Source organism: Carassius gibelio, chromosome A9 (genome assembly GCF_023724105.1).
Source record: "Carassius gibelio isolate Cgi1373 ecotype wild population from Czech Republic chromosome A9, carGib1.2-hapl.c, whole genome shotgun sequence".
NCBI lineage: Eukaryota > Metazoa > Chordata > Actinopteri > Cypriniformes > Cyprinidae > Carassius > Carassius gibelio.
Genome location: NC_068379.1, coordinates 18,932,194 through 18,948,313, shown reverse-complemented (window position 1 = coordinate 18,948,313; position 16,120 = coordinate 18,932,194).

Genomic DNA, 16,120 nt, shown 5'->3' with positions numbered 1-16,120 from the left:
GGCTCTGCTTTTACTGTTTTACTTTGTGAGCTTATAAAAGGTTTAGGAGGGGTGGATGGAGGCAATTACATTTTACCACAAAAGAAGAAATTCTAAAAATGGTCCAAGACAAATGAAAGAAATCATTAGGCAATAAGGTTAGAGGCTGTGCAACCTTGGCTTATTGGAAAAACAAGCCTTCATCTACATTTTTGCAGCTTGATTTATTGAAGCAATAAGTCCCAAGAAGCTTTGGTGTACAGGGAGTTTATAACAGCTAAGGGGCGTTGTTAGGCACAACGCGAAAAACAACCCTTTAGCTGTTAGAAATTCACTGTAAACCATGGCTTCACGGGGCTTATTGCTTTTATAAAATGGTTATTCCACATACGTAGTAAGGTTTTACAGAATAAAACAGAGCAAATAATGTGTAATGAAGAAAACTTTTGAATGAGAAGTGAGAAGGTGTGTCCAAACTTTTGGTCTGTACTGATATATATATATATATATATATATATATATATATATATATATATATATATATATATATATATATATATATATATATATATATATATATATATATATATATAACAAATTAGCCCTTGATATCACTATCAGTAGAGTTTAGAGTATAGGATTTAATTCAGGTGGTACGTCATTTCCAAAAATAAATAAATAAATAAAATAAATAAATAATCAACCTTTAAACACCAATCACTGACTGTTTGATTTTCATACTGCTTCGATACATACAAAAAACATATAATAAACCTTGGCAAGATTCACATTCATCTGTTTAGGATAAAACAGAACTCACTTTTAGTGCGACTTACTTGACATGTCACTTCGGAAGAGTTGCAAAATGTTCATCATATTGCAGGCACTGTTTTCTCACTGGGCCTGGGTTCGAATATAGTCATGTCTAAACACAACACAAAAATATTAAGGACTCACATTTTAAATTGCTACAAACATTTTACCAAGCATTTACTATGGAGCTAGAAGATATAGTCCCTATCATGTAAACTAAGGTTAATAGCTGGTCTCTTTGGGAGCTGTGCAGTGACCTAGTAGAGGCCAGAACCCCTAAACAACTGTTCTATATGCTTTTTAAATTCTAACAAAAACTACAGAACATTAAAAAAAGGGCAAAGCCAGCAGAAATATTTATTTTCACACAAAAGGCATCAAATATATTATGCTTTCACATTTCCATTTAATATGATTCCAATCACATTCAAACTGCAGTCAAATATCTTCTAAGACTAGCACTCAGTAGCTGCTTTCATCAAAAATCTTTTATGAGCTATTCTCATTTATTATAAACTGTTTTTGTCTAAAACCGTGTCTAACACCAGGATATTCACTAATTTCTAAGTGGTAGCAATATCATATCCCATCATGTCAGTGTCACGCTGTGAAGCTCTTTCAGTAATGAGATCAGGAAGCTGAAATCATGAACAATGAACTCCCCATTTGCATAGTGGAAGTAAATTATTTTTAGAGATGAATTGTGTTTTTCTTCAGTGGACCACTAATAAGAGGGTATAGGTGCTGGCCTTTCACTAGGGTCTTAGTATGTGATGATATAAAAGCATGTTATTAATGACTGGACTCTTGGCCACATGAAAGAGTTGTCCCGGGTCCATTTATTGCATCAGTATTATCCAGAGTGAAAAGTCTGTGACTGTGATGCGTTTCAGTTTTATTCAGGTTACTTAAAAGACTAAAAGAAACTTAAGAGAAAGGTATCACTTGCTTATTGAAGTGACTATGCTTTATTTAAGACTGAAACGTTTGAGTAGGATGATGTGCTTTGATAACAGGATACCTCATTACATAACACATACCTGTATATACCTGTACTACATCCTCTGTAGGATAAGGTTTCAGTTCAGAATGATATTATGGATAGAAGTTGGTTCTACCATAATTAGTAATTTTGACTTGACGACCAGCCATTATGATTAAAGAGAAAGACAAATAAATCCCTGATGTATAGTTTTCCAAGAGAACAATGTTAGTCATTCACTTTGATCGATTTAAGGCACTGCATGAATCTGAAATAAAATGTGCTTGTTCATGTTGTGATCACCAACTGTAAAACATCACTGAATGGATACAACATTGAATGCCTTGCTGAAAAAAGGTCAGATGAACCCATCTTAAGGTTGTGTTTTGGGCATGATAGATTGCAGAAATAGACTAGTAATAAAGAAAAGCCAAGGACCAATGGTGGCTTTTCACACCCACAGCACATAATCCCTATATTGCATAGTGTATCACTTATGTATACAATACTAAAAACTGAACTTCTGCATTCAAATTGATTTTCTTATATTTTGATCTGAAATAGCTATTTCTATTTTGAAAAGAGAGTACAATTAAAGACAGCATCAAAAATCTATCAAAGTTAGATACAGAGCTTTATCTATCTGCCCTAAACTGAAACTAGCCACTTCTTAACAATGTTGAAATAAAAATATCAACAATGTACATGTACAGTGATTATTTTAGCTACATTACCCTGATCAGGATCAATCATTGCATAGATATGCTGGCATGATGATGTCTGAACATTTTCTTTTTGAAAACATTTGGTTTTAACAGTTGACTCAAGTCAAGTCAACCAACCCACCAGGACTGTCCAGTTCATCCTTGGTAGACCATCTTGAGTTTTAGAAGGGCAGAAGAATACAGATACACAATCCAGCTGGGTAATAAATATAATTTCTGATTATGATGTCACAATATTTGGAGTTTTAAAGTCTTTTGTCATTTTGCAATAAGTCCTCCTGAAGATTTTTCAGGTTCTCAGTTCTTGGATTGTTCAACTGCTGCATTAATTCTGAACAGCCTGACTGAATCTCCAACCAATTTTCTGCTCCATTTTTGGTGTTTAACTTGGCTACACAAAAAGGTGTTTGTTTGCATTGAAGTCAAATTGCTTCACAATGCTTCCCACATGTTAAGTAAGCGTGTGGGTTTGTTCACCGATGTAGAACGAGCTCATGCTACCAAGTGCTCCGAATGTGGGTGGCTTTCATGATTTAAAGCAAAGTACACAGACTCAAAGGCTCTTCATCGAGTCAATGCATGTGGAGGGAAACAAGAGCACCTGAGTAATTCCCTTGAAAAGAACAAATATTCTCTCTAAAGCAGGAGGCAAACAAAACAAATGCTGCTGTTTCTATTCAACTCCAATGTTGCAAAAATAGACATTTGTATTGAGTGACCAGTGTTTGGGATACTCAACCTTAATTTTTATGCCATTTAGATAAGTGTTATATTATTCACATTGTCATTGTGTCTACTCTTGTAGATCAACAGTTTTTGTATATATTTAGTTATGTACAAATGTAGCACAATATAAATAATGTACTGAAGTAAAACAGCTCTTTGAAATCCTATTGTTATGTGGCCATGAAAATATAGATAAATGTGGCATATACACTTTTCTAATAGCAGAGCAGACAGCACTCTTTAATAAGTTATCCACACCTCCTGCATTATACTGTAAAGTAGGACTCTGACAGCTTTATTCTGTTTGAAGAAACAAATGGAAATATGGTCTGACTAAATAGAATCTCTGCAGCTCACACCAGTGTTTAAAAATACTCTCAATAAAACCCCTCCAGGCATTAGTGACAGCTTTGGGATGATGTAGTGAAATACCAGTCCAGTCTTTAACAGCATCAAGTTTTATTGTTGCATATCTCCACTGTCTGGTCAAACAGTGATCCTAACCTCAACCTCCAAGAAATATGACTCCCTGTTTAATGACAGGACTGTGTGAACAGTTACTCAGAGGAAGATTTCATTCCTTAGAGATTGTTCTTTTAGATTTCTTGGTTATGTTCCACTATCAACTTCATCTCTGAGTTTTCTCTTACAATTCCGTTGGCGAAATAAAAAATGGAGGATTGTTTAGTTCATATTGATTAAAGCATTTGGTATTTCAGCAAATCCAAGTTTGAAATTAATCTGGTCTTTGTCTCAGAGAATCAGGAGACTTTTACTGTAAATTGACCCAAAAATGAAACCGCTGTTGAATCTCTGTCAATCCAACTAAAGTCATTTGTTGTTTTGAACCTCAGTGACTTTAAATGAATCAATTGAAACAACATAGGGCTGAGTAAATGAAGACAGGATTTTCATTTTGGGAGGAAACTAATCATTTTTAAAAAAAATTCCATTGAATCTCCTTTCTCTCTGTAAGACAAAATCTCATTCTTTCAAATAGGACTACACCACTCTGATCTGATGTTGACTTACACATTTCACCAACACTGGCATTAAAACCACAAAATGTTTTGAAAGAATAAATATGAATAATGCTGTTGCTTAGCTTGAGGGACATCCAGCAGGCTTGTGCACTCAAGACCTCACTGAAAAGCAAAAAGGAGAGACTGTAATTTGACAAAGACAGTCAAATGTTTGCCCTGCTTGCTTTGCCATGTCACTGCGTCACACATTTAAGCTTCATGGCTGAGAAACAGGCCCCTCTCTCTCTCATCTCATCTCTCTTTTTTTTATCAAGCGAGAATCATTTAGCTTGTGAATGCCTGCACTGGCATAAAATCAATGACAAAAATGCCCTGTGCCCTCTCTACCCCATCTAGGGAAGAATAATAAATGCTCCAGGTCCAAAGAACAAGTTCTATTTTGAGGGAGAAGTCACGAATGGGGAAAAAAAGGCTAAAATGCTGATGATGTGGACATTTGTCCAACTATTCTCTGTCAAAGCAAAAGTAAGGGAATAAAAGACTAGAACTGCTCTTTCATAACAGCATATGTAATAATGTTGAGAGTTATTTGCTCTGAACTCTGACTGTGATCTCATCTATTCTTAGCTTTGAGTGCTGTAGGGATGAGCAATAGGCAGTTTTATTTAGATATCTGAGAGCAGCTGAATGAGGTTCTCAAAGTTTTAAAGGTTGATGCAGGTGAAAATGAGTCAATCATTGGTTTTATTAATGTAATGCAATAACCGTGGTTTCCACTGCCCCTTATGCTCCCCTCCATTGTGAACAGTGATTGTTCACACAACTAAAGAATAAGATAATGTAATATGAATATTTGCTAGTGATTTTTAATGTTCCAAACATGTCGTCCACATATGAGAATATCCAGATGGGTAAATTTGCATGAGTAGTTTTGAAGGTGGCATAGGTGATTGATTTAATTGCTCTCAACCAAACATACAGAAGCCTATTTCCAGTTTCATCATTACTTTTATTTATAGACAAATTTTGTTGCTACAAGTGAATTTAGATTATAATGTATTATGAAAAATAGATAAGAGTCTTAATAAACATTTTATAATGTTATTAATTATGTTTTTAACTTAAGTTAAAATTACTGTAGATACCAGCAAAAAAAAGAAAAAAAAGAAGCATGATTAAATATTAATATTTGTTGATATTTATCAAACATAGAAAAAATATTATGTACACAACTCTAATATCAGTCAATAAACAATATGGTATAATATATATACATAATATATTATGCTAAAAATATACATTACACGATACACAGCATGAGAGAAAGTAAATGATGATATTTACCTTTCCTTTAAGACGGAAAGCTATTACCGATAAGACAACTACTCTTGAGCGAGAATGAATCCAGGGAGAGATATCTTTGGATGGAGGAAGCTGTGTGTGGATTTATATGGCATCCCTGGAGATCGGTACAGCGTGAAGGGGGTGTCATTAAGAAATCAGAGCGTTATAAGATGACATGTCCGTTACACTTCAGATGCAGATGATCATTTGGCTTCTCTTCACTGAATAGAATTCATCTTTGAGGACACATGCAGAGGGTTGAAAGCTCAAGCTGAAAGCAAGGTGAAGTCTTAATAGCATCAAGGTGCATTGTTGTTCACAGAGATTTACTCTGGATTTTTAAGGTTTTCCAATAATATAATACATTGATGTTAGTCCCAATCAGTTGATATAATGATTTTAAATGGTTCAAAATAGGTACAGTATGATGTGTTTTTCCTTGGAACCCAAATGCAGAATGGTCAAGTTGCTCTTTCCATTCTAAGTAGATATTTCCAAACCAGTGTGATTTTTTTATTTTTATTTTTTATTTTTTTTCTGGAGCACAAAAGGACATGCATGATGGATGAATTACTGTTTATGTCAATGGCTAAAAATAAAAACACTACACTAGCAGTAAAATAACATTAAAGCACTAAATATGCCATAAAAATTGCCCATATGATTTATTGCAAACATTTCAGAAGAATTGCAATGAAAAAAGGAGAAGTAGGAGCTTAAATTAGTTTGAGTTGAGATTTGCTAAATTAAAATAAATGTAACATAAATACATAAAAGTATATTTAAAATATTTATATTTTAGTACTTGAGGTACATGGGATCAAATGAATGTGGATGTTTTTGCTGTTTATTTTATTTTTCTATTTTTATTTATCTTTGACCTTTGATTTTATATTCTTATTTAATTTCTCTGAATTTTAAAAGACAACCCCCCCCCCCACACACACACATACAAACACACACACACACACACACACACACAAACACACACAGATGAAGCTTTCTCAGGCACACAATTCAGCAAGACATCATAAATAATTGCACCAGTATCAAAGCAGTAGGACACAGGGTCTTCAGAGGAACAGAAGACCAAGTACATGTTAGTCTCCTTTCATTCACAGGCCAGAGAGAGCAAACGCCAGCAATGCGGCTTTAACAGTCACAGACTGAACTCAGCATCTCTCTATGATCAAAATAACAAGATGTGATGTGGTGAGAAATTGCCATCTCTCATAGAGTAAGACATGTTAGAGGTGTTTTTTCTGTCTATATAAAGCACCGATACATGAGGTCAAAACACACAGTCTTTTCATTAGTTCCCTGCACTGCACACTGGGACAGATGAATCCCTGCGCCTCTAGCTCTGGCTGCCAATCCAGGTTTATATTTTTTATTTGCCCTTTTTTGAAACTAAACATCTTTTGCACCACTGTGGTATGTAAAAGTGTGTCTGTGTCTCCCCTCTGGTATTGCAAAAACATATGAAAAAAGAAAATAGCTTAGGCAAAAAAAAAAAAAAAAAAACATAATAATTATTATTTTAGGTCAATTTCTAAAGTGCACTAAAAAGTGCTAATGAAATCTAAATCCAATTAAAGTTAACTATATTTTGTATTTTTTTCTAACACAAATAATGTATCTAAACATCCTTAAAGAAACATGAAAGCAGGTATAATTTGGAGCTGGTTGGAGCTAAACTCTGCAGAGCTGTGTCCTCTAGGTCGGAATTGAGTTTGAGACCACTGATCTATGCTATTGAACTCAAAAAAGTCTATTGTCTTCCTCTTTCTGCACTAGTTTTTGTCTGTTAGTAAATACAATATAAATAGTAAATAGTAAATACAATATAAATATACGCCAAAAAATGCAATACATTGCACAATGCATTGTAAAAATAAAAAAAGATAAAGAGAGAGAGAAAGAAAGAAGTAATGACATACCACTAAACTAATCTAGCTTGTGAAAATATGTGATGATTCAAATCAGTTGAGATGCCAAACAAATCACGATACAAATGGATTAGGAGTTTATATAAATGTATTTCTGAGGGGAACTGATTGTCTTTGTTTTATGTAGTATATTTTCACAAAACTAAAATCAGATCATTCTGATTTTGCTTCAGATTTAGAAGTTATACAGTCTAAATAAAATACTCATGCTACTAAATATGCTGCATCTTTGTTTGGATCATGATTTAAATTCAGTGGTTGAGTCTCATTTTAAATAGAAAGAGCACAGACAAATCCAGCTTTCCTTACCTCAGTTTAAGTAAGAGACATAAACATACAGAGTCTATGGAGAGTGTCCTTTATGTCCAAGCTGTTCTGGATATATTTTTCAACATTAATGACAAATAAAGTTTTTATATAGCAATGTCATAAAAGGTAAAAGTTGATCCAGGTCTCTAGGGAAAATACTGCATGAGCACACAGCTGGATTCAAGGAAGATCGTCTGGGGAGTTTGGCAGCTTCTCAGAATGACAGGGCTTAATTTTGTTTCCAGACTTGTGTGCAACGTCCTCAGTGCAGCCTCATCAAAATCTGCATTTTATTCATCAGCATGGCAGGTGGTCGTTCTGTGGTGTCTGTGATTGAGGTTCAGTTACAGCAGCTCTGGGCATTAGATGAAGAGTGAGGGTGGCTGGTGCATCAAGTGAGAGACTGACTCAGACCGGTTAAGTGAGTGTTGCACTAGGCTTAAAACTCCCATGCACTTCCCATTTTCCCACAGGTCTTCCCCGGATATTAAATGTCACAGCAGTTCATTAGGGCACGCTGATATCAGGCTTGGACGGGCTGCTGGCAAAAGACGTCTTCAACTTCATGACTTACAACCATGTGCATGTCATTGGTGAAGAAAGTAGAACGCACTAATGAAGGTCCTGGGAGCTTTTTTCAAACAATAAAAGTGAAAGTCTCTCAAGCTCGAATAATTCAATCCAATATTTGGTAATATTCTAGCGTGGCAAAAAATGTATTAGCAAAAATGTGTACGCTGGTCATGTTTGAGCAGGAACACCTCAAATCTTAAAAGGTTTATTATTATTATATATTTTTTTCTAGGACACTTTGTCAGATTTTAGTTGGATGCAATAACATTACCTAGCATTTTCTTGAACATGAAAATCCTCTCTTAGTCAAAATGACCGGAACATGAGGGTTAGCAATAGTTAAATGTTTCTTTAGCAAATCTAAAAAATGAATTTCCATTTTTCATACTGTACATTATAACTTTATTCCCGTTGTGAAATCCTAAAACTGTACAGTATATACAATTGTTGAGAGCAGCAAAGAAGAAAATGATATTGAGTACAATCAATAGCCGTGTTTCCACTGTCGGGCCAGTGCGATTCAGTGCTTCAAACGGGCCAGGTGGGGCTAATAGCCTCGGGCCTGTAGCACCGATGCCAAAATAGAGCTGCGTTTCCACCATCGGGCTAGAAGCTCGACTGCGCTTCACTAAAACCCACCCTTTACACGCTTCTCAGGAATAATTTCACGAAAACCCATTACACCAACAAGAGAAGTTATCAAAAACAAATTAGAAATAAGTCAATGGAACTAGTGACTGGCCCTGGCACGCACTAGCACGCCTGCTTTTGGCCCAACAGTGGAAATGCGTCTAAGGATGCTGGTGGTACATATAAGGGACACGGGACAGTCTGTAAGATGTGGACTACTAACATCAGACAGATCCCTGGTAACCCTGGTTGAGCATTTCCCTTGTTTAAAAAACCCCTAGCACTGATGAACTGTGTTGTCTTGAGTCCGACCGAATGAGAGCCTTTATCTACTGCTGTATAATTATGGCACTTGACTCTTGGATGCCTTACAGACAGAGAGAGAGACATGAATGGCAGTTAACTTGGCCTACGGAGGGAATGAAACTGCCTGGATAAGGATGACAGAACTACCGTCTTTACAGTCCGCCTCATAAGACACAGACTATTTCTCCTCCCACAGTCCGCTCCTTACATAACATAAATATTGCTGGGCATGTGGAGGCTTTAAATAGTTTCAGTACAAATAGGTATTAATCTGGTGGATAAGTTACAGACCACATCACTGACTGAATTTTCTTTAGTTTACACACACACACACACACACACACACACACACACACACACACACACACGTTTGTTTTTGTGAAAAGTGGGTGAATCCCATAGGCATAATGGTTTTTATGCTGTACAAACTGTATATTCTATGGCCTTACACCTAACCCTAACCCTCGCAGGAAACTTTGTGCATTTTTAATTTCCCAAAAAAACTCATTCTGTGTGATTTATATGTGTTTTGAAAAATGGGGGCATTATACATACACAGAGGTATTACACACAGGGTGACTCATAAGTCACTCTGTGTGTAATACCAGTGTCATACCCATGTCATTATACAGAGTTGTGTCCTGATATGTCACAAAAACAAGAGCACACACACACACACACACACACACACACACACACACACACACACACACACACACACACAGAGAGGCATCAAACAGTATCTCGCATCTCTGATGCTCGTCACACCAGACAGAATGAGTCAAAATATCCAAACATCACATTAATGTATCATCAGTGTTATTCTCTGTAGATGTGTTATTGTCTCTGAAAACCATTTATCGGTGGTTTTCAATAGGGCAACTTTTAAATGAGGTTGGTGATGTTTACGTACTGTATGTTCTGTTTTATTATTATTATTATTATTATTATTATTATTATTATTGTAAAAGAATATGTCATTGTTCATGTTTTTATGTTGTTTTATTTATTTTTTTAAAAGAAAACCCTTGTGACTCATTTGTATTAGTAAAAGTAAACATTCAAATGAAACACAGCAAAGAAGCCATTTCCTGTCCTGATTTAATTTGTTCATAAGATAACATTTTCATGTCTTCATAAAAAAAAAAAAAAAAAAAAAAATATATATATATATATATATATATATATATATATATATATATATATATATATAATAAAAACAAAATTAATAAAGCTATAAATGTTTTTGGAACATATTTTAATTAACTCATAGCTGAAGTAAAATTCAAAAGAGCAAAGCATTAAGGAATCAAAGTGAATTTGAAGCATCCTAAATGATTTCTCAAATATGATGTAGCTCAGCCACCATAAAAGTGCAGAGACAAGAGGACGTGCACTCAGACACATATTCATGGCAAACACACACATCCGCTTCAGCCCTAGAGAGGAGAGAAAATTGGCCCATGACACTCATTAGACATTAGACACCGGGGTCTCAGTAAACGGCTACTGTGCACAGGCACAGCTGTGATTATATGAATGTTACATATGATGATATGAACTAACATATGACGTCAGTACACATCTAATGAGAAACATGAAGCCCACAAGAGATCACTCCCCCCCCCCCAAAAAAAAAAAAAAATCCCTTTTAGAGGCTTATCTACAAATCTGTATTTACTGCAGCAGAGTCTTGATTATGTATTAGTTTAGTGATGTAATGCTTCAACCTGGTGCAATCAAGTTTAGTGCATCCTGTACTCATCCTGATCAGTGAACTTTATAGTCAGTTTAACAAGAAACCATCATAATCTTACAAAAGGATTTTCTCCCACATAATCCGTAGGAAAGGATTAGCAATGCTAAATGGAAAGACCATTTCCAAAACAAGAAGTTGAAAAATATGATTGAAGATAAATATATAAAACAAAACATTCACTGATTCAGTTGGTTTGAATTCACTTTCATCGGTCAGCTAAACACCATTCCTCACTTATTAAAAACTGGACTGTTCAGATTCAACCTAGATTTGTCTTGCTGCGAGTGATTTACAAATGACAGATAAATAGAGCAGAAATGATCCAGCGAGGACAGTCAGAGCTGGGCGAGGTTGAAGAAAGAGAACCTTTCTAAGAGAATTTTCGAATAAATTATAGTTCAGACAGGACCACTTGGGCAAGTTACTTGAGTTTATCAAACACAATTTATCTTTGGCGGTATGGATCCTTATGGGGGTTCTTGCTCTCAAATTAACTGAACATACAAGAGCTTAAACAATAACCCCACGGAACCATCAGCTTGGAAATACATGACAATTAAGACATTTAATAATGTCTTTAAAAGCAAACAGTGATAATCATGTAGATGTGTCTATCCTATGAGGTTATGAGGATGAATGAGTGTCTCTCAGCAGTGAGGTCCATGCCAACCAGGTGCGTGGTAATGTGCTCATGCTTATAATGGGGAGTGAGGGAGGGTTGCGAGCCCAAACGAGGTTTGAGCATACTTACTGTGCAGTAGTGCCACGTATATATGTCCCGTGTCTAATAGGAGAGTGGTAGTGATTGGAGCGATGACAGCTGATCGCATCAGCTGGTCACAGCCTTGCATCCATGGCCTGACAGAACTAATGCTGCGCTCGATTAAATTGTAATTTTTTTAGAGAACTAGTTCATAAATTATTAAATTATTATCTGCCCTTGACTTCATGTTTTCTCAATATCTCTTCATTAACAGCAGTTGAGTCTCAGGAGGCTGATTTTCCTCATTAATAACAGACTAAAATAACAACGGAGCATCAAATTAACATTTTATGAAGGCCAAGGAAATTCCAGTGCTTGATTAGATACCATTTTTTATAGAGTTTTAATGTTTATATAAAAACATGTTGATTAAATTGAATAATCAGAAAAAGAGCTTTGGAGAAAGTTTTGAATCATGCTGTACTATAACAATGTTATGATCTTCTTTTTTTCTTTTTGCTAAAACACTGTTATCAGAATAAAGAATGAGAAACGAGGATGGGATCAATTGTTTTCTTGCACCTCCAGAGAAATTAGTCATAAGGCATATATGGCATTGGCATATATTAAAACCAATTATAGCCCAGAAATAATTGCATTTTGCATATGTCTGCACTTGCCAAGTAACTGTCTTGAGATGGATGTGAATTCTAGTGGTTAGTGCTCTCCAGGTATACTGCAAGACGTCCTAGGCTAAAAAACAAACAGACTGCAAATCTGTCTGGAAAATTGCACCTTTAATTATGCAGAACCAAAGTCTATAACTGAAGCTAACCAAACACTTTATTGCTTTACTGCCTTGCAAGCACCACCATTTCCTTCTGGAAATATAAATCTAATAAGTCTAAGTTTAAAACCTATTAAGGGAAATTCAACACACAGATTCGCATTTACCGAGGCTTTAATTGTCAATAAACAGATAATCATTGTACACTTGCTTGGAATCTGTCTAATCAAAAGCTTTTTCAGGCCTCTCTACTAGAGATCTTCTGAGCATTCATCGACCAACCTGAACAATGTGGTCAATAGAAAGCTATCCCATAGGGAAGCCACGTGGATACGTGCTCCACAGTTCTGATTCCACTAATGGGGATAAACCCTGACCCTAACCCAAAATACTGTAAACTTAGAGAATCAATGCTCTCTGAAGACTTCCTGCTGTTTTTCAACAATATGAAAAAAGTTCACTGGTTGCTTCAATAGTAGTTTTTAAAAATGGAAATAACCTAATCTAAGAACACTGAGACTGCCCACACCAAGATCTTACATTACAGCAAGTCATACATCCAACTACTCATTAAATGATAATACCTATGCAGAAAACATCAGAGATATAATTATAGTCTTTTCTTTGGCACCTTGAATATCAAGAACATGTTGAAAGGCAGTGCCAGACTGATTAGATACCTCAGGCAGATTTAAATTCAGATGTAGGAGTTACCAAAACTTGACAAGGGGATTTTTTGCTGTAATCTATTATATCTTATTACAGAAACATATTGAATACAAATTACGGTCACCTTTAAATAAATGCACAGGATATATCCACACAAATTTCAAAATGCAAAGCACAGTCCTAGTTAGGCATATTTAAGGTTAGCCTTTTGATAACACAATTTCTTAAGCAAAACAGCTTTTGTTGGACCTAAATTACTCATCCTGTTAGAGGGCAATAATAAGACACAGATCCATGTGGTCTCCTTATGTGTGAAGTAACAAAAAACTTATTTCAAACAATAACTTGTTTTCAAACAAGGGGGAAAAACCTCTCAAAATGTTCTGGGTTAGTAGTTGCCTAGCCTCAGATGGACCACCCACTGACTGTTCCATTACAGTCATGACTGTTTGATGAGCTGCCCAAAAACACCCCAAAACATGAACCACAAATATCTGTGCTGAACCCTTCTGTTGTCATAAGAGACTAAACAAGCATTTTGATTAATTTATAGACAATTGTTTAACAAAATGTAGTAAAAATGCACACATATACATAAATTAGCAAGTGTTGGTCCAGTGGTGAGAACTTTACACTGATAAATTTGAGTTAGTCTTGAGTTTAAACCCTTTAAATATGCAACTGTATGTGTGTTAATATATTTTATGAACAGTGAAGCATGTGGTTCCAATTTTATTTTGCTGGAGTGAGCCACGGATGAATGACAGTAGTGCGCGCATCTGAGAGCTGTCAGTTGTTTGAGAGATATGTGCGATTCTAAATGAACGGCTGTGCTGCAGGGCCTGCCACTGAGGAGAAGGATAGAAACTACTCAATGTTACAAACATTAAAGTGTTCTGCTGAATGAGTAAACTTGTTTTATAGAGCTGGGATGTGTGAGCCAGAGCAAACAAAATAGACTGGAACCAACATATCAAATGGAATGGATTGAAATTAACTGTCAATCATAATTTGTCATGTAACACCCATTTATTTATCACTGCGACTTTTCATAAGTAGTAATTAAGTAGTTTGTTTAAACAAAAGTGTATTTTTGATTGATATTGGAAAGAGGTAAAAAGTAGCTTGGTATACTAGAAACCTGTAAAAATTTACAGAAAATCTGTCTTCAGTCATTGTCATAATTTAAACAACTTATAAAAGTCCTTACTAACACCTAGTCCTTAATACAGTTTACTGTATTCTTTATATTCATTTTTAATTAAGAAAAATGTCATTTACTTCAATTATTTTTTACCTTGTTAAATTCAGTTTATTTTGACTTTTATCAAACAAACATCCAGTTTAAACTCAACTTTCATTTATTCATCACAAGGTCATTGCTGCTTTAAATATTTATGTTGTGTTAACAACAGATGAGATTTCTGTTTGTCTTGGTTAGAAGAACTGGAGCAGCTCTTACAAACCAAGATAAATATGCAGTCAGTGTTGTTCTCCCCCGGTTAAAGTCGGAGCTGGGGGACATGACAAAACATTTATGCCCATGCAATCAGAATGGGCCACCTGACTGAGAAGTTATTAACATCCCACAGCCAAGCTCACTGCCTCATTCCCTCAAAAAGCAGTTGTCCACTAATATAGACATTCTATTTTGTGGGTTTCTGGAACCCGGGGCCATGATTAAGAGGGACGGCCGGGGGCATTTGTATTGCGCCGCTAGACGCAAAATTCTTGGACCGGCGCAAGATGGACGAAAGCGAATGCATTTGCCAAGAATGTTTTCATTAATCAAGAACGAAAGTCAGAGGTTCGAAGACGATCAGATACTGTCATAGTTCCGACCGTAAACGATGCCGACCCGCAATCCGGCGGCGTTATTCCCACGACCCGCCGGGCAGTGTGCGAAGGTTTCTTCCTGTTATTCCATGCCTAAAAATAAAGCATCTTTGCACATTATTCAAGGGTAAGCTGTCACGGTTTACGCTGCCTGAAGGAAAACAGAGCCGAGGATAAACGGAATAAGGCTTTTAATATATTCAACTCAAGGAGCACAGCGATAGACACACGTAAGTGAATGATTTAGTAGCAAGTGATGAGACCCGACAAAACAGAACTGAAAGGACAAGGTTTAAGTACAAAGGATAATGGGGAAACACAGGTGGATGAAATCATTAAATTAACAGGGACATGGAACACATGAGGAAGATAATAGACACACCTGGGAACTAATCAAACTAAACACGGAAGACAGAAACTGGGTCACTGGGGCAAAAACACTAAATGAGTCCAGGTGTGTGACATAAGCACCTTTACTGCTATTTTTTTTTTTTTTTATTATAGATGCAATTCACTTTTAATGAGTAGGCAATTAAAAGGCTATTTTTTTCTACTGAATTAAACAGCTGTAATGCTGGAATTTATTGTGAATAGAGAGAAATAGCCAAACCACATTTATTTATCTATTTTTATAAACAAAATAAAAAATACCCTGAATGTGGTCATTAAATGTCATTGTTTCTGGATGGGAGTCTGATTAATTAGTCTCCCAGCTATGCATTTATTGTAGCAATGGGAACAATAGAACAACAACACTTTTGTATTATAATAGCTTTTAATTAGCATGTTTATTCACATGGACTGTGTCTTTAAGCAATATTTTCAACCTTTTAGACTGTTCTGCAGAGACTGACCCTTTGGCTATAGAGCACTGAGTTGGTCTGGATTAAAACGTCAAACAGCGAAATGGCAGATATGATTTAAAAGACAATGACAAAAGCATCTCTCACCAGAGTGTTTTATGAAGTATCAATCATGTGGCACACCATTTTAATATGTGAAGACGGCCAATGCATTAGCCAGTTTGCCACTTCATAAACAGGTGCT